We start from the raw sequence: 24,649 nt of genomic DNA, 5'->3' as shown, positions 1-24,649 counted from the left end.
TCAGGTAGAGTGCAGCATCTGGAGCTCAGAGAAAAATAAAAGCAAAGTGACTGTGAGCCTTTCGGTGGACAAATGCGCACCGACTTTCACTCCAAATGGGAAAACACAACTGAAACCAACGGGAACAAAGCCCCAGCCACAAGAGTTCCTGCTAAGGGAGTGGTGTTTTCCTGAAGCCATTCCAAGCAGCAGTCAGTACAGAGCAGGGGCAGCCCAAGCCTTCAGTACTGGATGTTTATTTAAACAGACTCCTAATTGCCCTTCCTCACACTGCAGTTTTAAGCCATGGAATCACTTGTGCTCTAAGAAGAGGTGAACATGTACCACTGGGATCACAATTACAGCGTAGTTACTTGTGTCACTCTTTCAATTTTGGAAATAAGAGCTTTGAGAAGCTAATAATAAAGTAAAGCATGAAAAAGCAGTGAGACTACACCTTTCATTTAGCAACAGCGAGGGAAGTGATAAACAGCCTGCTCTCGACTGCTCACTGAGCGCCTGAAATGACGCAGGCTGTTACTTCTACCAGGCACCTCGGATGTTAGCCTGGAGATTTACACAGGAGGCAAACCCATGCTGACAGAGCCATGGGAATCCAACTGCACAGCGCACGCCAGTTCTATTCACAACACTGCTCTCCTCTCAGGAACTACAGGCATTTGGGTGTGGAGAGAGAAAAAACCTTGGATCTGGCCAAACATCTGTAGGACAAACGGGGAGAACTTACACCAAACAGAAAGTAAACCTCTGCCTCCCAACTTCTGTTCAGGTGCAGCCCAGGGGAGCTATTAAAAAAGCAGCCCTCATATGCAGACACAGCCCTAGGCAGGCCTCAGAGCCAGCAGAGCCAACCCAACCAGGGTCCCACCTTCAGCACTGAGTGAAATTCACCTACAGCACAACTCCACCCAGGGAACGTGACCTCGCTGAAGTCAAGAGCCAGTGCACAATTAAACAACAAGAGGGCAGAAAGTCAGAAGGATAACAACGTTTTGGATTCAACGTTATAAACTGGGACAAACAACCTCAGTGACAAAGGGCATCTCAGAACTACCACCACAGAAGCCGTCCGTTCTCGGCCATTTCACAGAACTGAGGAGCCAGACAGCCGCTTCCATCCTGCAGACATCCTGCTGCACACCCAGCCCAGCTCACTCCCATACCCCACACACCTTTTCCCCATTCCAAAAAACTAAACTTTCAGGTAGCCACGGGATTTACATTCAGTGTGTTTCTGAGCACTTCTACTTAAAAAGATCCTTTAGCAACCTCAAACAACCCAACGAAGGCCAATACCACCGCAGTCCTGCAGTGAAAAGCCTGAGCAGAAAGCAGTGTTCAACAGGAAGCCTCATTCAGCACTTACATACACCAGGCTGCAAAAGGCACAGCTCTGCTAAATCCATCCCATCACAACAGTACTGCTGCAGGAACACGTTGTTTCAGCTGGGATAAAAGCCGTTAGAAGGAAATTAGAACTGGGAAAAAAAACCACAACAAATCTAACTGGATGCTTTTATAATTTTTTTCCTTTAGTGTTGCACTTCTTTCTAATCCTGGAATGGTTCAGAAACTCCAGCTTGGTTCAGGAACTCACACAAACACACTGAAAAACATATTTGAAAAGACAGAAGCATGTAACAGTTTGTCCTGGAGGCACAAAACAGAACTGGGTCAGAAAATTGGGTAACATTTGACTTGCTCGGGCCAACACAATCAGGCAAAAAAAAAATGAAGTTTTGATTGGATTATGTCCACGCTGGCTTCAAGCAGTTATCTCCTCTGCCTTCAGTACTAACTGCCTTCAGCAATGACACTATCGCGTTCCACACCGTGCAGGGGATGCGCTTGGTTTCATCCCTTCGCGTTCGCACATGCACAGCATCCTTGACTCACCCACCAGCAAGGAGAAGAAATCTTTCATAACCTTTCCTGAGCCTTACTAGAGATCACCTGGTAGCTGTCAAAGAGGAGCAAGAGCAGAACAGAGCAATGCCATCACCGAGCAAGCACGTGCCTGGTCTGACTCCTACCTCCTCTCCTGCACCGCAAGAGAGTCCTATAAGAAGAAAGGAGACTTACTGCCCCCCCAAACTTCTTAAGACACCTGAAGAGAGGAAAAAATCCAGAAAGCAGTGGGAGGGCAGTAAAAGTGGATAAACATGGAGGTGAAAGCAGGAGGGCGCGACCCTGCTGGCAGGCAGCATAAGAGCTATTAACGCCACGCAGCGAAAACCATGTTTAGACAAACCCTGAGGATACACATCTGGATGGTATTGACAGAAGTGACCTTGCTACAAAGCAGGGACAGCAACAGCTCTCCAGTACTGCGGGAGACATCCCAGGCAAACAAAGGCCTTGTTTTTATTCATATTGTGTAACTCATACTATTTCAACAACTTGCCAGCGTTTTGCAGTTCGCAATCACCACCTTCTCTGCATTTTCAATTTCAAAATTTCAAAAAGTATTCTTTTCAAAGGCTACATGCTTCACAGAAAGGAAGCTGAGGCACCTCCTGGTGATGGATTCCCCTCAATTACAGGGAGCTCACATGACACATAGCTCTGCAGCAGGGGAGCAGGGCTCACATGCAGCGCTGCCCAGCTGGAGCCACCTCTGCCCTCTCCTGTCTTCCAAATCAAGACTCCAGTCCTCCAGCGTCTCAGGTCCCTGAAGAGTTAGGTTGGTTAACATTCTTTCTGCACAGCAGATTTTGCAAAATACCCCACAAATGGAAGGTTGTCTCTGGAACTCATTTACTAGGAATTTCAGCAATGCTGTACACAGATGTTGCATATCACTTTAGGCTGCTGCTATAATGCAAAACGTTGCTGGACTAAAATACAAAGGATTAACAAGGCAGGGCTTTAAACTGCAGAACTCCTGTGAACATGGATCACAGTTCCCTCTCACAGCAATGAGAAAGTAACTGCACACAACAGAAACACCCAAAGCACAGAACTGTACCATCCTCTCAAGTTCGCTGTCAGGATGTGCACTCCTAGGGCCCTCAAGCCTTTTGATATCTTGTCCTCTTCCCTCATACCATTCCTCTTTCTTATTAGCACCAATTCAGTCAGTTCTGCTACTTCTCCTAAGTATTCTCCATGCCAAAGCACTTACTGTCCTTAATATTGAGCTGATTTTCTTAGATTTTCAACACACTAGCCTTTCTATAGAACAGCACTTTTAATCTCCTTTCATGCTTTCAAGCACCATTCTCCCTTTGCTTCTTTATTGCCCATCCTACCTTAGCAACTGATGCTCAGCATCCGTCTCCTTCAGAACGTGCCTGAAGCACTCAGCTTCCCATTTAGTATCTCTGGGAAGCCAGCTGCTCGACTACACATCAGCACAAGCCATTCCTTCTTCCCCTTTCACAACAACCTTTTACAAACATCAAACACAACTCAAAAGGAGCTCTGCTGCACAGTTATTATTACAGTCCTATTCAATCCAAGGACCAGGCCAAAGTAAGCCATGCCACTTACTCCTACAGAACTGCTGTCCATCACAACCATTCTTAACGAACCCAGGTCTTCTTTCCAGCGCATTGCAGCTACTGCTCATTTTAAGAGTCACATGGAACAGGATGCCAAAGCAGGACACCAGTCTCAACCAGTAGCAAAAAGGAGAGCCGGGGGAAAAGGGTTGTCATCCATTTATAAAGGAAAGCGAATGTGCCTATCTTCTTTTCAAGTTTAAGTTCAGGTTATCGGCAGAGTTTTACTTCCACAAAGCCCAACCTCAATTTTGCTAAAACTCATTTCTATTAATAACAACTTCTTTCCTCCTGGGAAGCATCAACACAATCATATCTGAAGATGCCTTAATGTGATCTAACAACAAAGCAAGGCAAATAAACAACAAAGGAAACAACAGCATAATTCAGAGAAGTTTTAGAGAAGTTCTCAACTTTTAGCTGGCAGACAAATGAAAACTGCTTCTACAAAGGTAGATGCAGCATTTTGGAAACACTCCCTGCCCCCATTTCCTTATCCCCATGTACTAAGAGAAACCTTCTCCCCTGGATCAAAATCCTGCAGTTCAATCTCCGCACTTCTATGAACTTCAGAAGTATTTTCTCCTCTTGCAAATCCAGCCGTGTGCATTTACAAAAATCTTTTCCTCCAAGACCACAAACAGTTCTCATCTCCAAACTGCAGCCAGCGCTACACTCCCATAGGTCACATCTCAAACGCAATTTCTTCACACTGACATGAAGAAAAGTGGGGCTGTCATAACAAATACCAAGCCTGGGTAATTCCTCCAGTCACACAAACTCAAACCCTGCTCAGACAAACAGCTGAAAAACACAGCAGTACTCAAGGTTCTTCTCGCCTCAGAGTCAAATTTGCCTGCAAGTTGTACACAGCACTCACGCACTGCTCCTAGGAAGGCTCTTGTAGCTAATTTTGTAGCTCAGCAGCTCGCTGTTGCCTCACCTTTACAGTAATCCTCCTGGGGGAAGCTGTTTTTTCCACCTTGCATCCTCACTGCTGATTTCTGTATTCATTAATCAATAGACGGGGCTCACCAGGAGCAATTGCTCTTATTAAGCATCTCACCACAGTGCTGGTCTTGCCATCTGCTGTGCTGGTGGGGCTGGCTCATGCATGGGCTCTGCTGGCAGGCTGCAGGGTGGGCAGCCAAGGAGCTGCTGGCCCATCACCAGCCCTCCATTAAAGACACCACCTCCCTCTCCCACAAAAACAGGGCAGCTGTTGCTAACTGAGCCATTCAAACCACTCCGCTACTTTAGCACAAAGATATGAACATGCACACACAAAACTCCTCTGATTTGCTGCTAATGTGGTGCAGATGTAACAGTCACCAGGTAGCTCTGGTTTTACCGGCTGGTCTTTTAAAGCTTATCATTTTTCTGACCTGTCAGGCAGCATTTTTAAAGGCACCTGAAGTTCTGCTGATGCCCAGTGTTTCTCCCACTAGTGCTGGAGATGCACACATTCCTTACCATACAAAAGGGTTAATCTCCTTGCAACGAGCAACCGAAGAAACCTTACAGGAACAAGAGATTTTGTCTCCTACATGCAGGATACAGGGCATGAACAGGGCAACCATGGTCTAAGGAAGTAGTAAGAGATGGAGCGGAGTTTTGGAACCAGCCTTCACAGCAGCAGCCCGCAGTGACTTACATACGTGCACAAACAAATGCAGCTGGCACCTGGGAGCAGCAGCGTAAGGATGGCTTGTGCTTTGGGCAGCTTGTGTGAGCACATTCAACAGCAAACCACTTACTAAACATAATCATCTTTTGTTGCAGTCAGCTCTGCAGAGGCCAGATTCCTCAATATGATTATGCAAAAACAGTAGAGAGGGCAATGACTTCAACATGGTTGCACGACGATGACACAGCATGAAAATCACATCCCCTGGCCACTTCGTTCTACAGTGACACAAAGTCCTTCCTCCACACTGGGACAGGACAGCCTTTCAGCAGCACAGCCAGATTTCAAAGGAAAACAAAAGTCAGTTTATAAACAGGAAAAAACTCCACACTTTTACACCTGTACTTATGAAGATAGTTTAGAGCAATTCCACTGTCTACTTCAGAGACCTTACAAGAGCATTTTGTGATTTCAAGTCAAACCACATTATGGGGAGGGAAGAAAGGAAAAACAGTTTAATTTCCTCTGCTCATCTGAGTGTGCATCAAATGAGCCCTTCCATAACCTCATAAAAACGTGCAAGATAGAAAATAATTGAGGAGTCATTTAGAATTTATTGACTTGGCCTGGGCATACAGGTAGATAAGAGATCTTGCTGCTAGCACAGCAAGTGGGAAAAATTAAATTAAAGCTGATCAGTAAAAACTGGCAGGCTTACCTTTAAATGGAGCTTAAAAACAAACTAAATCCCTGATCTCTCTTTGAAAAGCACACTCTGTAAGCCCTCCAAATCAGCTATGCTTACTTCAAAAGAATTTCTTAAACAAGACTTGGACTCTAAACCACGACTGATGGTAGGCTCAAGAAGGCGCACTGAACAGTTGGGCCTTTGCTCTTTTCTCCGACATTTCAAGGTGACCAGCAAAAGCCTCATTTATAGAAGGGCTCAAAATCACCCACTGACAGAAGTGTTCTGCAACTGGAAGGTTATATATTCACTTGCATTATCTGAAACCCTGCTGCTTCAACGGAAGAGCTTAAAAAAACAAAAGCAATGTATCAGCTCTCAAAGGCTTCAGCAGGTAACATTTATGGTGTACTCCTCCTCTGGACCTGGGGCATTTCTGAACTCTCAAGGGACATGAACCCACACACACCAAGAGATCTCAGGGTGGAGGGGAGGGATGGCACAGGAAAACTCAGACATGCTGCTCTCCAGCTTATGTCTGGAATACATCCTCTGAAACTGGTTGCATGTCAAGAGAAACAAATGAGAACAGCCAGAGTTTTTTATTTTTATTTAATTGTGAATAAACTTGATAGAAGGAGGTGGGGAAGAGGCCTGTGTTGCAATAGGAAGCTCTCTGCCCTACAGCTAGAGAGAAAGCAATCAAATCACTTACAAAAAATATACACAGCAGAGTACAAAAATAGCCCAAAGCTCTTGAAAACTACCAGGCATGACATTTCCTCGCTCTCTCTTGATTAAGGAAGAGGTTTGGGATGCTTCATATGGCACAGAACGTTATTGCAGAAGGCACCACCTCAGCACTCACAGCAAAGCCTGCCCTGGGCTCAGCACTGAGGCACCGACCCCAGCGATCCAACCCAGGCCAGGGGCTCATTGCAGCCTCCCATTCAGTGCTGTTTAACACAGCACAGCATGCACTGTAGTTGGTAATTCAAGTCTTTGGTCAAAAGAAGCAAGGGAAACAAGCGGATCATTTATCCCTAGACTCTGATTTCAGACCCACAGTCATTTATTTGCACACATCAGCGTTCATACACTCGTTCCTAGCAGCCTCTGAAGCGCAGTGCTCAGAAATCCAACATGGCCAGTGCGAGCCCAGATGCAGAGACTGAAGAAGAGGCCACTAAAATAAGGAAAAAAGCAATAAACTACAAGGCATGGTGTTTCAAGGCACGTAGCAAGGCTCTAAGCAAACACTTTGATAGTGTTTCAACCAAGTCACAACTGAGAAGCCCATTTATCAACTGGGATGGGATCCCAGAGTGCCCCACGAAACGTTGCACCCCAGCAGAAAAATAATGCTGTGATGGCTGGGTGACTACGGCTGTGGGACTGGTTAACAATCACAGTAACAATGAAAAGAGCAATTTATACCGCAACACACTGATGTACAGCCAAGCCCCTGCCTAAAGAGATTAAAAGAACAGGCTGACACAGGCAACCGACAAAAATGTCTCCTGCAGAAGGTTTACTAACTAGCTACTCATATTTCTGTGCAATTCCCTTAAAGACAGCACTCTGCATCTCAACCTGTTTCAGATAACAGATCTCCAGTGCACAAATAAGAAGCAACAAGCGCTTAGGAAGTTCTCTGATCTGAAGGAAAAAGAAAGGATACTCCCCATTGCTTAGAAGGCAAAAAGCAGCCCAAAAGATTGCTTTATTTTGTGGGTAAGAGCAGACAAGGAGCCCCCAGGTGACATCTGGAGGATTTCCTGCTGCAGCAGTGGCTTCAGTACAAGGAGACCTCATAGGACCTTAAAGGAAGCACCACGCAGCAATGATGGGAGAGGACAGCTCAACAGAAGCACTGTGTGGCTGGAGAGGAGGGGTCACGGAATCCCACATTGCTGAAGCTACAGCCCCTGGTGCTCTCTGAAATCAATCTGCCGAACAGAAACAAGTTGTATGGAGAGACCATGGGTGGCTCAGGTGAGAAGGCACCCTTCTGGAACAGGCAAAACCCACGTAAGGGATGGGAAAAAAAGGAGCTTCTGAAGAGAAACTCAGATAGTTCACAGGCAGGGCAGATGAACATTTTTACAAACCACAGAGCTTTTAGCTCTGGTTGATTTATTAAATGGGTCGTCCTCTTTTTACTATCACTTCAGGCAACAGTTGAATTATTCAATGAACTCCAGTTGACTATGTTGTTTCTAAAACACTTGGGCCACCTCTGGGAGAGAAAGACAGAAAGCAAAAGGGAATAAAAACATGTTTAAAAGTTAAAGAGTTGAACAGAAGTGGGTCCATACCCCCTTACCCCCTCAGAAGCAGAGGGCAGTATTTCTACAAGCTGTCTGCTGAAGGAAGCTGTATCACACAGCAATGAGCTGCAGATGTGGAGCTCAGCTACAACATCAGAAAATGAAGACGGGCTTGTCTCCCTATTGCCAGGGCACAGAGATGGCAGCCCTTGTGCTGCTCCAGCAGAGTAGGACACATGGCTTCAGCCCTGGAGATACCAATATGTTTTTGGGAAGAAACCCATGCTTTCCCCTGGGAAGCTCCGCACCCCTAACCAAACAGTCAGAATTCCTCCTGCAGTCCCATGGAGTGGAGAGTCAGAGTCCAGAACTGTCTTCTGGAGCTCACAAGAAAGCAGAACTTCCTCACCAGCCCAGTTCTCACTTGACCTGTGAGAACAAGAACAGAGCCAGGCCTCCAAGTGAGGCAAATATCAAGCCATCAAGCCAATGAAAACATCAATACCCAGAATACATAATTTCTGATGGGTCACCAATTCCAGGGCTCAGCTTCACTGTTCCTTGAATTGTGAAATTCATAGTGGCATTTGAATTCATGAAAGCACTGTGTGATGCTCATGTGATCAGTGGCTGGCTTCCAGATTTCAGCAGTGCAAGCGCTTGGGCAAAGTAGCAGAAGAGTCTTGCAGAGCTTTCCCTGACCTAGCAAAGAAGATGCACCTGCTCCAGAAAAAAAGCAGCTTGCTGGAAGAAAGCCTGTTGGCAGCAGGGAATCCTGTTGTCCTTCGTGCCTACTCAGTAATGAGAGCTAGTTGCAGGAAAACACGAGAATCAATCAGCATTGTCAAGAGAATGGGAAATAAACCAAATTAAAACACACATACAGAAATTAACGTCATCAAAAATGTGGAGGGCCTGGAAACAGCTCACTGAGGCCCCAAACAAATACAGTTCTTCATTATGCTAAGAAACAAAAACCAAACAAAAAAAGCCTCAACACACAAACCATAAACTGTTGATAGTTTACATTCTTATGGCACAGCACACTACAATGCTCCCCAAGGACAGCCTTGCAAACCATGCATGTATATTTCAAAACCCAAGTTATTTATGGCCTCTTTCCTCTCCAAAGATCACAAGCAGCTTACATGCCTATATATAAGAATGTGAGCAGAACACTCCAACCTGAGCAAGTTATATGATTTTAATACGATTTAATATGATTTTAAACCCATGTTTAAGTGTAAGGGTTAAAACCCGAATGCACTGTCAGCTAACAAGCCCTACATGAGGATTTAGTGTTTTAGCACCTGTGAGAGACTACCATACATAAAGGCTTCCAGACTTTTCCCAATTCTCAACATCACTGTCCCCAAAAGCATAGTTTATATTTACTCAAAATGATCTTAAAGAGGAATAAATGAGGAACCAAATCACCTAAATTTCGATACACACCCTTCCTGAGATTGAGACAGATGCAAGGCAACAGCCAAGCCTGCTGAAAGAGACTGGGTTCAGATGTTTGCCCCTTTCCATCTAGGCTTGATGTAGCAGAGCTGCCCAACAAAGCAGCAAGGACCGACATCTTCAGCCCATCTCATGGAACGAGCCAGGAATTCAAGGCCCCATGTAGGACTACCTCTCAAATAGAAGGATTCTGTTTTATTTCCCCACATAAAAACTACAGCCGTATGCAACTGATGTGACAAAAGAATGCTGAATTTTCAAAACTGCTGATTATTCTGATGAAAGAAAAGCTTCCTATTAAAGTCATCCAATCTTTTTGGGAATCAAGACTGCCTTTAGTCTTAAACTAAATGCTTGAGTTATTTAAAGCCTGCAAACAACTGCAATGCCAAAGGCAGATATCTCAAAGACAACACAGGAAGCATTTCTCAAGAACATGAAAAAATGCTAAGTGATGCTTAACGGAACTGGGAGACATTTAAGGCAGGGAAGGGCCCAGACCCCATAACCCGACAGCCAATTGAGTTCCACAGACCTTACCCAACGAACAGCCAGAGTGAGGCACACAAACTGCAAACATGGTCCCATTACACCAGCACACCATGTAGACAACAGCAGTTTTAATGTTGTGATTAAACACACAATACCAGTGCTTCTAAAACAAAGCCCGACAGATGTAAAGGTAGGTGGATTCCTGTGAAACAAGGCCATATCCAGTGGGTTACTATGTTTAAGCTGTTTCAACAACTATGTACATATACACAGACATGTCTATAAAACTGGGGAGGCACCATGTACGTCATATTCTCTCAGACACAGAACATGCACACAGCCATCGACTCTTCCACATCAAACACACCCAACCCAGCAGGACTTGCTTTGTACAGCAGCACACAGAGCCACAGAGACTGGCTACTGAATCACATCTCTTTGCCCTGAGGTTAGATGGAGATGTAATGGTTTGTATGTGCTGGCATTACTTCCCATGAAACATTCCCATTTCTTTCCACTTTTTTTTTTTATTAATTAAATCTTGCACCAACTTTATCCCTTCATCCCAATTACTGCACTGTGCTGGGATCCTGATTTGCTTCTTCCTTCTACATCCTACATAGTTTTAAACACAAAAAAATGAAGAATCCTTTCCAGAAATCTTTCCATCTTTTCTTCCTGTGTCTCAACCATCTTATTAAAGGCTCTTCCAAGCCTTTCCTCTGGCAGCCATTTACATGTTGTACAGATTAAGCCTTCCATTTGCAGCAAACCTAGGCTCTCTCATTACTGCAAAAATAGCACTGATGCAGACGTTTCAAAATGCTTTTTAGTTTGTGTGCACTCGCTGGGATGACTGTGAACAGCACAAGAATCACACACTGCAAAGATTTCAGAAAGATGCTTTAATGGCCTCTGTGTGAAAGAATAGTTGGAGTTTCTGAATCACTTAACGAAAACAGGCAATTCTACTTCTTATTTTTCACTAAGAACCATAGAATGGTTTGAACTGGAAGGGACTTTTTGTTATGTTCCAGTAAAGCTGCTTCACTGTAACCATGCATATTGCACAATGCCAATGTTCAGGCTCTGGTGTCATCAGGAAATTCCCACTCGGGTAACTTCCATTCAGTCCCAGCCAAGAGCACTGCAGTGCACTTTGTGCTCACACCCCACTGCCCAGAGAGCAGTGCCCTAAGCAGCCCAACAGCCAACAAAGTTCATTACATACACCAAAAATCCAACATTAAGGACGCATCTTCGAAATAATCTGGAATAACACCACAGGGAGAAAATTACTGACCAAATCCACTTGTTTTCCCTCAAATTAAGTACACAAAAATGACAGATTATGCAACAGGAAGAAAACGGATCATGTAAAATAAATAATGCCTTCTGTTTGCAACAAGCTGAGAGCATTTGCTAAGAATTTCCCACTCTCCCTCCCTTCTCTTACTTTTAAAATACAGCTCTACTTAGCTAAGACTTTCAGAAACGTGACCCCTCCCACAGCTCCAGAGCATCCCCCAATAATTAAACTGCACAGCACCAGGCAAGCCTCCTGTTTCATATGGGGTACCATCAGGTTTTTGGTAGCAAAAAGCATAGGGGGCAAGAATCTACCCAAGCTGCATAACCTCTCTGATGGTTCCCCCTCTACCAAGCAGTTCCCTCAGTAAGTCACATACGGTCGTATTTTCCCCATGCATCAGCAGAGAAAGAAAGCTGAGACCCACACAAGACCCTGACAGCAGAAGCACTGTGTTCAAAGCAGAAGTTGTCTCCTATCAGCCTAGATAGAGAAGCTGCACACAAAGGCTCCTTAACAACCACGGAGGAACTGCCAGACTCTGCTTGCCAGGTTCACTTCTGTCCCCTCCATTTCTGCAGTTTTCCCGTTCCTGCCTGCTCTTTCCAACTGCACCTTTGTGGTAACAGGACTCCAAGCTGCCCAGGGACATAATGTGGAGACATCCGTCCGTGCAGACAAAGCTACATGCGTCAGTACTCTCACGTACGGTTACTGCAAAACAAACCAGGAAAAGGGAGAGGAAGGGTGCATGATAGAACAGAGCAGCTGCCATCAGTGAAAAGCCATCGCCGCCTATAACCTCTAGTGATGTCTGTTGTGGCTCAGGTACTTAAGATGTACAGGCAAAAGACAAATGCACCTGCAACTGGAAAAACTTGGGAAGAATCCCAAGTCTGGAGGAAGAACAGTCAGGAGCAGCAGAACAAATTGTGGAAGAAAGAGAAACAATTGTTAATTCATTTTTCACACCAGCCATCAGACCCAGGTCAGACTCCAGACTGCAGCTGTAGGAGCTGCAAAAGCTCCTCCGTCAGTACTTTGTGGGCAACGTTTACTACACACGTTCTACTTGCCGCATCTCTCACCGCCTTCTGATCGCACAGGGATAAGCATCTGGAAGGGCCTGATCTTCAGCCCTACAGCCATGCTTCTTGGCACATCACCCCTCACACATCACCTTCATCTCAACCCGCAAGGGAAGGCATGCTGCACTTTGCCCAACCATTCAGAGATATTTAAGTGGCCCAGTGACTGCCTTCTATTTGCCTCTTTGAGGGGAGGGGCAGCAATGAGCTGAACCTCAGGCTTCCAAACTGCTATACAAAGAGAAGCAGCAGCTCCAAAATCTGCTTTTCCTCTCAGCTCACTGAAGAACTGCCTGGCCGAGGAGTCCCAGCAGAAGCCAATGTGCTGAGCCTTCAGAGGAGACATGAATGAGAGGTGACCAGGGGACAGCCCAGCTTATGGGACTTATGGGATGCCCAAATATACCCTCTCTCTTCATAGTTCTCTATGTTATCTAAGGATTTTAGAATGTTATCTGGAACTCAAGCCAGCACATTTAGCAGTCAGATCATTTTAGTATTCAGCTCATTTTGGTCTTTGCCAATGTTTTAAAATCCACATCGCTCAGGGAAAGAGAGTGCAATTTTTTCTTAAATTATCCCAAACTCTAGAAGGTAACATCTTCCTGATATTCTCTTTGCATAAAAGATGGTCAACAAATATACACAACGCTGAATTTGTTCCCCACTGCCATCTTACAAGACTCTGCTGCAAGCAGCACACCGGAGCAGGGTTCCACAAGATGAGAGCCAGGACAAAACGCTTCTGCAGCCCAGCTCTCAGCAGCAAAAGTGATCTAAAGAAAAAAAAAAAAAAAAGAAGGAAGACATGCAACATAGAAGGTGGAAAGAGAGAGGGAGAATAAACCAGACAGCCCTGGAAAAATTTCTGATTATTTCTGTAGAACAATAAATAAAACCGGGAAGTTCTATGGCACAGAAAGTTCTGAACGTGCTTTGTAGACCTTCCAAGTACAGCAAAGATAACCAAGGACATGAACCTGGGTGGTAACAATGTCAATGACCGCATTCCAAAATCAGGGAGCACTTAGGTTAGCTCACTGATACATCAACATCACACTGCACCCTCGTCACGTCAGATGGGAAACGTGGAGCTGGAATTATTCACTGCTGCTGGAAGGGAAATCTCACCTCAATTCCAGGAGCGAGCAAAAGAAGTCCAACAGCTCCACACGTGATCAACACCTGTCACTTTTCTAAGGCAGACAAAGCACCTGCCGTTCTCTTTCCCCAGGAGCCCTCCCCCAGCAATGATCCTCCTGCACTTGGCTAACTTACCTTCTGCCGTTCCAAATGCCTCTGGAAACAGCAGCAGGATCCACACACGATTAAAAGCTAGCCTGCACTCAGCCACACTGCTCAGCTACCAAATGTTTGTTCTATAGTTACTGTTCAACATTTCCCTCTCTTTCACTGCTGCACTGACCGGATGCAAGGGTGGAAGCTTGCAAGAGCTGTAACTCAGTGGATCACTTTGTGAACCAAAACAGTTACTCCAAATGTTGTAAGTTTGCCTCTGTAAACCTACAGCAATTCTGGTTCAATTCCAGCATCAATTCATTTACGAAGACACTTCTGAACACGGATCTAAATCAAACCCTGAAGTCAATAACACTGTTTAAGAGCTGAAACTCGAGACTGTCTCCTCTCAGTTCCTGCTGCCACTAAAAACAGATGCAGAATTCAGCTGGGATTTCTGCCTTTGCTTCCATCTACACATCACAACCCTGATTTAAAATTCTTTTTATCATCCTCTAAAAGAGTACGTAAACATTCAAGCCTAATGTGGGAGGGCGGGAATCCTGATAAATACACAAGCTGGTGATCCATAAGCAAGGTGAAAAAAATATTCCACATGAAATTTTAAAGCACTGATGACATCACCTTGATGGAAGGGACATCAACCATAAAACTAACCAACAAAGAAGGAAGCTTGCGCCCTATCCAGTATGCAGCTTTACGTGCCATCTAAGTGAATGGAGGTGACACACGACAAGGATTTCTGCATTGCATTTCCACTCGCTGGCACCTTTTTCATGGAAGTCTACAAGAGCAGTGTTCAAAGTACTTATTTTGTATTCTGCTCAACAATAAGGAATATTCAGCATCCCACAAGAAGTAAGAATTACGACAAACCACCTGCAGTTCTCAGTTCAGCTTCCTATCTCACTGCTCTTCCACACGAAGTTACGGAGGTGGCACTGAATGAGTTATACTGGAAACTAACAACACTCTGCAGAAATCAGTACTGTTTGCTCCCAATGACATGTAGAATAATGGCATGAGATAAACAAGCATCCTTCTAAAAAAACAGCTGATTGCTCCCAACAATGTCAGCTGAGCTTAAAAAATAACGCTCTGCATATTTTTTTTTAAATAGGCCATGTCTGAAATTTTTCAGCTTTTTTGGCATGCTCAGGGCATTGTTTTTTTAAATTGTTTCAAACTGAAGAGTACTGTTTCCAAACAGCGTGCTGAAGAACTTTCACTTGAAGCCCAGCAAGCTTCCCAGCCAGCTGCAGCAAAGTTGGCAGCACACACTGCTCTGCAGCAGCAGCCTTGCAGCTCGGGCTGCTCGGCTTGGAGAAGCCTCACCGAGGAGCTCATCAGTGTGCAGAACTACCTGAAGGGGTGATGTGAGGAGCAGGGGACAAAGCCAGGCTCTTTTCAGAGGTGCCCGGGACACAACAAGGGGCACCAAGTGGGTCACAGGAAGCTGTCGGAGCACTTTGTGACCACGTGGCTGACTGCACTGGCACAGGGTGCCCCGAGAAGCTGTGGGGCCTCTGTCCTCACAGACATCCACAGCCATGTGGGCATGGCGCCGAGCCACCTGCTCGAGGTGCCCTGCCTGGGCTGGGCACAGAACCACCAACCCAGAGGTTCCTTCCTGCGCCTCTCCTTACCAGCAATCCTGTTTTAGCCACCAAAATATATCCCACTATTTTTGAAAGTGCAAATCTGCATTTCAGTTCCTCTTGAGACGCTCTCCACCCTAAGGCAAAGCAACAGGAAAAAAACACAACCTCAAAGGCTTTCTCAATTGCCTCCCCCACATTCAAACCCGCAGCAGCTATAAACGCTCACACAGTAATTAGGATCTCTACTGGGGGCTAAATAAGGCAAATGCAGCTTGCTGACTGAGACAGAAAAAGACCATGAGCCTCCTTCTGCCCATCAGATAGACAGGTACAGATTTAAAAATAAGGCTGGAACACTTTGTAAAGGTTTGTCTTCTGGATATCTACTCAATCCACAGCACATCTGTCCAAATAACTTCATTACTATGCCAACCTGAAGTGTTTTGGACTAAAACACAGAATTCACCTGAATACATTTCACATTAAAGCATATCCCTATTCCTTCTATACACTCCCACATATGGTCTGAAAATTCAAGTTCTCAAATGCCAAAAGCATCCAATTTTCCCTCAGGTAATCCAAAGTTACACTCCTTGCTTTTTGCACAGCACAGCACCCAGGATCTGCAACACTGTCAGTAACCAAGCGCAGGCAACCCCTGCAGAGTGCATTCCCCTGGTGAACCAGCAGTTCTCCTCAGTTACCTTTAGTGGGTGAGCAGGGAAGCAGAGGTTTCCCTCCCCCCTACGTTGCTGCTCTCCTCCCCACTCTCCCAGCTGTCTCGGGTGGCCCAGCAGAAGCTGCTCCAGCACGCCTTCACGCCGCCGCCATCCGGCTAACACGACTGCTTTAAGAAGCCAAAGCATGCAAACAGACGCTCCGCAATCTCAAAAAACTCCTTAAAATCCATTTCTTCATCTATCATCATTTCAAACCCTCTTCATTCTCCACCTACGTGACCTGACTTACTGCTGGCACGTGCTGCTTACGTAGGCACCTTTCAGTACTTGAGGGGAACTTAAAAGACGGAGACTGGCTTTTTACACAGCAGATGGTGACAGGTCCAGGGGAATGATTTTAAAACTAAAAGAGGGAAGATTTAGATCAAATATGAGGAAGAAGTTCTTTACTCAGAGGGCAGTGAGGCCCCAGCGCTGCCCAGAGCTGTGGTGCCCCATCCCTGGAGGAGCCCACGGCCGTGGCTGTGCCCTGGGCAGCCTGAGCTGGGGGGCACACAGCCCATGGCACAGGGGTGGCACTGGGTGGGCTTTAAGGTCCCTTCCAACCCAAACCGTGCTGTGATTCTGAGAAGTTTCAGATGCCCCAGTCCTACCAATCAAATCCTTAAATCAGGTACCTTGAATCACACTGTCCCACCTGTAGGCTAGGAGGTTGTTCTCACCTACGTTATTTTAAGTCTGCAACACATTCTTGAGAATGTAACAAAAATGCCTGCTCCAACACAATGCTTCACGTGTTTAATCATCACATCATTGTTTCCTACAATCATTTCCAGTAGGCTCTCTCCATGGCATTGACACATTGCCCCATATTATTACATCTCATAAGTTGACATTCACAACCACTTCGCAAGGAAGGTCCCCAATTACATTTTAAATCAGAAGTCACTGTATGCCCTAATGTGCTTCTCACTAAACTGATCCTTGACATCATCAGACACAAAAATGCAATTGATACATTGCACACAACCTTCATTCATCACATTTAAATTCAGTTTCGCTAATAAGGAAGGACTGAATTTGGGATGGTTGAAAGTTCAACTCATCACCAGCAAAAATAACTTGCTATCAACAACCTTCTTCTCAACAGTCTCCAGGTATTGTTTTGGTAGCAACTCACCACACCCCTGAGATAGCATAGAGATCTACTCTAACACTGCAGCATTCCAGCTGCCTCCAGGACCTTTTGGACTGTCAAGATGATGCAACATAAATCAAAAAGTGTTTTGAAGCCATTTCATTCCTCAAAAAGCCTCACGCAGCACTACCACAGCTCTGCCATTCAGCAGAGGCTGCAAAGCACCCCAAGTGGGGTTTACCACCAGGCATCCACTTCAAAGTCCAGAAGAACACTAAGCAAACTTCTTCAAATGATTCCTCATTATATTCTATCCCTTAAGAGTGAGCCCAGCAACACCTTGCCTCTGCTGCCAATTCTTTTGCTTCCCAAAGACAACACAGAGGGAGATCTCTGACATTCCTGAAGGGTCACACTACTTCAGGTCATTCCTCAACACCAATGCTGAGGAAAGCAGAACCCCCAGCCCCACAGCTCCCAAGTACTGGGGTACTCAGGTGGATAACTTCAGTGCTGGAAAGCTACAAAGAGAAATGACATTTTAAACAGCATGCTAGAAGGCAGGCATCCAACAGCTCTCACATGTTAGTGATAGCCAACAGCTAACTGACTGCTCTTATGAAAATCCAGTGAGTTAGAAGTAGAAATGTTCGGCTGTTTGTGTTGTGCTGCCCTTCCAGAATATGGAGTACCAGACTAAGAGGTTTATCTTCTCTAAATCTTAATAGACAGCTAAATATAGTAAAATGGTGATTATTTAGCACATCTTTAAAGCAACAATTTCCCTCTCAATTAATTTCCCATTCCTTGGATTAATTATCTACTCAAATTTACTTGATGCACCCACTGCAAGAAGCTGAATGCATTTCCTGTAAATTAAATTGCCCTCAGAGATAATGACATTCCTAGAACAACTTTGACTATGCCAAGAAACAATCCATTCTATTGAATGTGCCTGGATGGGTAGAAAGGAGAAAAGTGACAAGCACTGCCTCCAGAGACTTGTGGAAGTCTGGAGTTCGAACCTGAACAATGAGCTGCTTTCACTTACCCTCAGAGTGACCCTAACATAGTAGCATGTAGTAGTTCTTCATTAGCCCAAATAAGAATGAAGTGCAATGCAGACAAAAAAATCCAGAGATAATCACTACCAGCAGCAACTTTGGCCACTGTGAGCTTGTACTCAAGGGTCTTAAGGTCTACTGAGCCACAAATGGTCCAGACACACATTTCTATCATGATTAGTAACAAAGCTCCTACAAATTTCTGTAATGCTCGATTGGGAACTTCATCAGAGAAGTGGCAAGCAGAGCTTCAGCAGAGATGTCAAATAACTCCCACTCTGTCAGACCAGAACATGACACCTCACAACTGCACGCTGCCGCACACAGGAGCAGAAAGCACAGGCCTCTGTCCTTCCTGAGACTGGAAGAGATTCAAACAGTTCCTCATCTTTCCTTGGAATCTCTGCTCTACTGTGAGGGCTGGTCCTAGAGGGGCAGTGATCCTAACTCCCAGGAACATAGCATGAAAGTGGAACAACCTCTGCACCTATTAAAAACCCAAACCAGCAGTTGTATTGAAAGCACATCAGGGGGAACAGCAGCCACGGGTTTTACTGGAAGGTGAATGGCACTGGAGGTGCTTCTCCTTTCCTGCACAGAGCGAGGTGCCTGCAGCTCCCCAGCACCCAGAGCCTGTCTGTCCCCACAGCACACTATAGAGGTGACAGCATCCCGCTGCCAACTCTGTGCTACTCGAGGAGCAGGTGCACCTGGTTCCCTTACCTAATCTCTTACTGCGTTTCTTCCAGGTTGCTTTGTTATCACTGAGTGCCAGAGTCCTGAGTTCTGGAGCCACATCCCCAAAACATTACTACTGCACCAAATGCCAGGGCTGAGGCACAGCACACTCCCACCCAATTCTAACAGAACTCACACAGAAGCAATGTTTCAGATGTCCCCTCATCTTTTATCCTAGCGGCACGAACCAGCATTGCTTCTGCATCACGCTGGAGGTGTGAGGGCCAAGGAGGCTGTCCCACAGGTAGGTGACTTCAGCAGGCAGAACACAAGGAAAGAAGAGGTTCTTATTACTCAGAGCTCTGTCATTTGAGCACAGCAAAAGAACAAAGCATGGCTTAAATCAAGTATCTGCTAAAAGCTTTCATGTTCCAAGCCCACCCTCCTTACAAACGGCATTGTGGAAACAGACAGGACTGCAGAAGGAAGGCAGGGAGAGCCTGCTATGGACCGAGTTTATAAAATATTTAAGCAAAGCATGTGACCACTGACAACATGCACCTTGATTGAACAATAGGCTCCATGAAAACAAAGGGTTTTTTTTCCCAAATCTTTAGTGTATTAATATCTGCAGGGGAGGAAGGAAAGCAGAAGTTCTAAAAAAACCCCAAAAGCCATATACAGGGGAACACATTCCAAGTTTTAATAGCACAGCTCCTGAAAAGCACACTTGGTAATACTATCCATGCTCTAGTTCAGAAATAGACACGGGTACACTAACAGATTCTCAATCCACACAAAAGCATATCCAAGTGGAACAACCCTGCTGAGAAGAAAGCTCTCACGCTCCTCCAGTTGGAACTTCAGCAGCTGTGGCTCTGCTCTGATGCTGGACAAAACCAAGCCAGGCTGGGCTTTAATAATTGATGAAGCTCCCACCCCAGCTAAGGCAGCCAGTCAGCTGTACAAGAGTATAAACACACAGAGCCCGTACAGCACACCAGAAGTGAAATTCACTTGCTTACTAGTGATGGAAAGATGTGATGGAGACTACAGGCTCTAGCTGAGAACTTCTGAAGTCAACACCAGCCTAGACAGGAATTAACTTCTGGGATAAACCCAATATGGGACTACTGTACAATTTATTTTCAGTATGTTATCAATCCTGCAGACATAAAATATTCAAAACTGTTTTATGGAAGTTTCTCTACTCTCCACAACTATCTAAAGACAGAGCTGCATAGCCCTGCTGCTATCACTGGCTTCAGAAATAATTGGATTTTAATTAAACCCAGAAGACGAATGAAAAATTGATGCTACACCAGCACAAGTTTCTGCTTTTTTTTTTTCTTTTTCTTTTTCTTTCTCCTAATAAAGGTGACACATTGCTGTCACTTTTACAACCACGAATAAAACAATTCCATTTATTTCACTACCATACCATGGGATCCCCTGACTAAAGGCAGGGGCAGCACTGCACACCAGCATCCCTCCCTGCTGGCTGGTGGCCCAGAGGGGCACACAGGGATGGGACAGGAGGAGCAGCTCCAGGTCACCAAGCCGCAATCCCTGCAGGTGTCCAACATCTCATGTAGGGAAAGATTCCTTCAGATTTTATAAACCTTGTGAGTGAATAAGTTAACTAAAAAGAATGTCAGTACCAAAAGGGAAAGTAATGACGACTCGCATTTAAGACACTTTACAGACACACTCACGAACCATCTCCGTACTGTAGGGATTCATAAGAGCAGGCTGCATTCTGGGACGTGTCAATTAAAATTAAGAATGAAATAACTCTGTGCAACGGTGCTGAATGGCATTTTCTTTCAAGAGACCACAAGTTCAAACAGATCTCAGCCCCGCAATCAGATTATTCTTAACTCTTTCATTCCCAACGCAAGTGACCAGCTCACCAGAGGCGGACGCAGAGCGCTGGGTGCCCAAACCCTGCAGACACAGCGCTGCCAGGAAGGCTGTGCAGCTCTGAGCTACCGAGAGCAGGATTTAGTCTACAACTGCAGATACAGTAAGAACAAGAAAAAGCGGGAAGTGCATGTAACAGTCTGCTCCTACAACCAGTCAAACCAAGAAGAAGTTTGAGGAATTTGTTATCAGCAGTCACCATACTGAGATTATTTTGCCCAATGAAGAAAGCAGCCTTCGCACCTCCTGCCCAACCGTGCTCACAGTACAGCTCAGCACCAGGCTGCTCCACAACACTCCTGGCGAAACAAGGCTGCGCTCGGCTCTGCATCCCTCCGACAGCTGCAGGAAACACACCATCACACACCTGCACAACAGCACTGCCACGTGCATCAAGCGCCCCAAGTTACCTTGCTGCTCAGCACCACACAAAGCAGAGTTAAGGAAGAACGGAGGTACCTTTTCCCACTGTTCACTACCTACAAGTGCAGTCTTTGGTACCCACATCAAATATTTAAAAAACACACATGTATGCGTGGCACATCTCCAATGTCAATTTTAAAAGACATTAAAATAAGCATTTCTATTTTAATTCTCAGGACAAAGCGAATTCTCTTTGTCCCTTTAAAAGAAAAGCAGGGATGTCCATGGATAGAACAGAACACTTTGGAGAGTTCTGAATCCAGGAAGAGGGGATAAGTGCAGGGCGAAGAACCCAACAGTCTTCATAAATATTTCTGTGACTCCACTTGCCAAACCAGTATCCACATGACACAGGTAGGCCAAGTTTATCTGAAAACAAGAAAATTCAAAGGGCAACAACTCACGAAGCACACCCACACGTCTGCAGTGCATCTACACAGGCACACATGGCTCCAGCTGCCGTGGATGTGACCCTTCCCTCAGCATCCCACACACGGCAGATGTACCAGCAGCCCTCTCATGGAAAGCCTCCAGAACCCAGCACCCTGAGCACGGCCGCAGCACAGGGTTTGCCTCACCTCGTGCTTGGAAGCAGCACAGGGAGAAAATGAAAAATCGCATTTTGAGCAATGGAAACTTTGTGTTAGCATTATTAAACTGAAACTGTAACTCTCAGTGTAGCAAAACAAAGTAAAATAAAATAAATGGATCCCATGTAATGGGAGCAGAAGGATGATTTTGACTGGAGACCCAAACCCAAGCAGCAGAAAGGCTGAGGAGGTCAGAACGATGTCACCCTGGATTTAAAGCACCTTGCAGCCAGGTGCTTCAGCTCCGCCAAACAGCCTCACTGTGCTCTTTGCATCTGCTGCCACTGCCATGGAAACAAATAGGAGGCATCTCTTTTAGAGTATTTAGATACTTCAAAACCCAATCCATTAGAAAGGGTGGAAACGTTTCCAGCAATCAAACTGAACAACACTCCCCCTCTCTTTCTCTCTACGTTCTCATAAAACTGACAAAATATACTTTTAATAGATTAAAATACAGAAGCTGCAGCTGCCAATGCCAAGGTCTTTCTGTCACTGTTACACAAATAAATCAGCACTTCTTTGCATCTACCGCTGTGGACAAAAGAGAAGAGCATAGTGTCACCTCCTGTTTACTTCTTATTTACTGGATGTTATTCAAAGAAGCTCTTTTCTCATTGCCTACATCTAAAATGAGTGATGGCTGCCATTTCTGATGTAATAACAGACATCTCTTCCCTCCAGAAATACTCTGCTAAGAATATTATACCTCAGAAGCACAGCATTATGCCTTCAAATTGCCAAAGGTGCACATTACTGTGCAGCCTTGGCATCGCTGCGCTGGTGGCACCACTGCTGCTGATGGCTGAAAAGCTGAATAGGAAAAAGAAATGGGAAGTGATAAGATCGTGTCATAAAATACAAGACAAATGTGCTGCTGTGACCAAGATTCATTCTAACCTCAGGTAACACAACATCATGTCACGCGTGACAGAAAGAGAAAGAATGACCCAGATAAGATGAAATTGCTAAGGACAAATATGAAGTGTTCCTCATCAGGCATACATATGTTTACATAAATTTGCTTATATTTACATACACTAATGTGCGCAATTCAGTTGTTAAGAAGTCTGTAAATGCATCACAGTCCAGTCCGTTTGGCCAAAGAGCAGAATGAGGAGCCAGGCAGTACAGCCTCCTTGTTAAAACATGACAAACAGGAATTGAGATGGGGATTGCAGCCCCAGGTTCTGATACTGCGCTACTGCTAGGGCACAATCACCTTGCAGAACTGAATTAATGCCATAACTAGAGGACCTCAGAAGATCCCATATATTTTATTAAATACCTAGCAACTTAGCTGCCAGCTGAGAAAGCAAGGACAAGTTTTCTGCATAACAGACTCATTGAAATTTCATCCAGAAAGCTCCATGTTTTCAACCCCCACACACCAGCCAGCATTACCTGAACTCACTCCCAACATCTGTGCTCACTGCCTCCCTTTCTCCAAAGCAAAACAGAACTCCACCTTCTCTCCTACTTCTATCTACTCTGCTTCTCTGGCTGGACACCATCCCTCCTGTAACAGCAGGCAAACCGAGTGCTTTCAACAATCTCTCTGTGGCGTCATGCACCCATAAACCAAGGCGTGGTTGGATGTCTCAAAAGCTGAACTTTGGGGAATGTTTCACGTATTGCTATGATGCTGCCCAATGAAGCAGGAAGACTACAAACTTGCTGCTGGGGAGCAGGGCATTCAGCTACTGCTTTAGGAGGTGCTTTCCCCTGCTTACTTCCTTTACCCAAAAGAGAACACCAACAAGGAAGCACCTCATCCATGACATCCAAAGACCTCTCTTATGAGTTTCAAGAATCACACAGAATCAGGGAATCACCCAAGCTGGAAGGGACCCATAAGGATCACTGAGCTCAACTCCCGGCTCCTGAAGGACCACCTGAAAATCAGTCTGGGTGCATCATCCAAACGCCGCTTGAACTCTGGCAGCCTGGTGCTGCATCCCCCAGGCAGCCTGCTCCAGGGCCACACCACCTCTGGGGAACAACCCCTTCCTAACACCAACCTGATGCTCCCAGTGCAGCTCCACACTGCTCCCTCGGGTCCCTTCACTGTCACCAGAGAACACGAATGCTCATCAGATGTGAAGACAGTCTCTCCTCTGGTACTGATAGATGGCTGTACTTAACAAGGTCTAGTAGCAATAAAAGGAAAAAGCAACTAGGCAGTAAAGAATTTCATTTGCAGCATACCAGATAATTTCAAAATATTACCAACACAACAAAAAACAACTGAGGCACAGTAATGCTCAGGCAGCATTTAGGGGAAGTAATGAAACGCAGCTTTTGAGTTACAAGCACAGAAATAACCATTCCCTTTTAATTAAAGGCAACTATTAATATTATTAGTTACCCTTAAAAAAAAAACCAGAAAGTCTGCCAACAATCCAGCAGTTCAAAGGGACATCTCACAGCCAAATGCTGTGAAAGCAGTGAGAACCAAATTCTACAACCGTAAGCAGTATCAATACGTAATTTACGAGTAAAAGCTACCCCTAACAAAGCCACTCTTGACTTCCACAGTATTCAGCATTTACATTGAAATCTTTCACAACCCAGAAAAAGATCACCATAAGCACTGCCTCATTAGGGCATCATGACTATGATCTACAAGAGCTGCACTCTTAAACTAACAAAAACCATGTCTAGGATCCATCAGAGACTCGAAATGGCAAAGAAATCACCAAACCAGCCCAACTGGGCAGTGCTGGTGTCCTAGAACATGCTGCCACTATTTCCCAGATGGGCCAATAACCAGTGTGATGCCAGTAACAGAAAGCATCTGCAGGAATAAACACATCCCTCTGAAGTTAAACTACATGAACAATAAATA

The 24,649-nt window shown here is 45.2% G+C and overlaps 1 protein-coding gene across 9 annotated transcripts in view; it reads right to left on the bottom strand.

Annotated features, from left to right (window-relative positions):
• Positions 1 to 24,649, bottom strand: part of ARVCF (ARVCF delta catenin family member) — a 210,537-nt gene that overhangs the window by 94,893 nt on the left and 90,995 nt on the right. The window contains exons 1-2 of one of the 9 annotated variants that reach the window (XM_042865430.1): positions 13,723 to 13,765; positions 13,124 to 13,220 (exon numbers count right to left, since the gene is read on the bottom strand). The exons of 6 other annotated variants lie outside the window; for them this stretch is intronic. The gene's annotated coding sequence lies outside the window, so the exon portion shown is untranslated. Of the gene's footprint in view, positions 1 to 12,421; positions 12,611 to 13,123; positions 13,221 to 13,722; positions 13,781 to 24,649 lie in introns of those variants that run through there. 2 more of the 9 variants (XM_042865433.1, XM_042865431.1) reach the window with 2 other exon arrangements.

Source organism: Lagopus leucura, unplaced genomic scaffold (assembly GCF_019238085.1).
Source record: "Lagopus leucura isolate 7727_CA_CO unplaced genomic scaffold, USGS_WTPT01 Super-Scaffold_806, whole genome shotgun sequence".
NCBI lineage: Eukaryota > Metazoa > Chordata > Aves > Galliformes > Phasianidae > Lagopus > Lagopus leucura.
The sequence above is the reverse complement of the archived record's forward strand: the minus strand, read 5'-3'. Positions and strand labels throughout refer to the sequence as shown.